This window comes from Salmo trutta, chromosome 20 (genome assembly GCF_901001165.1).
Source record: "Salmo trutta chromosome 20, fSalTru1.1, whole genome shotgun sequence".
NCBI classification, from domain to species: Eukaryota; Metazoa; Chordata; class Actinopteri; order Salmoniformes; family Salmonidae; genus Salmo; species Salmo trutta.
The window spans coordinates 39,186,200-39,186,474 of NC_042976.1; positions in this window are offsets into that span (position 1 = coordinate 39,186,200).

Consider the following 275-nt stretch of genomic DNA (forward strand, 5'->3'; position numbering starts at 1 on the left):
ACTCGAGCTCACATTTCATTAAGATGATGAAAAATGTATAATCATTTTGGACAGCATAATTTGTAAATAGGTTTTTTACACTGTGCACAGCTAGCATAGCTTAGTCCTCTGATGATTTGTTTTAGTTGAGCATGCATGCTATAAAATATCTGCAGGTACATATAGACCACACAGCAGTGCATCATGTCCTTATATGAGCCATGTGGGCAGGAATCGTGCCAGACTCCGCTGACAGCTGGCAACACTCCCATTGCACTGTATCTCGTCAACAGGCA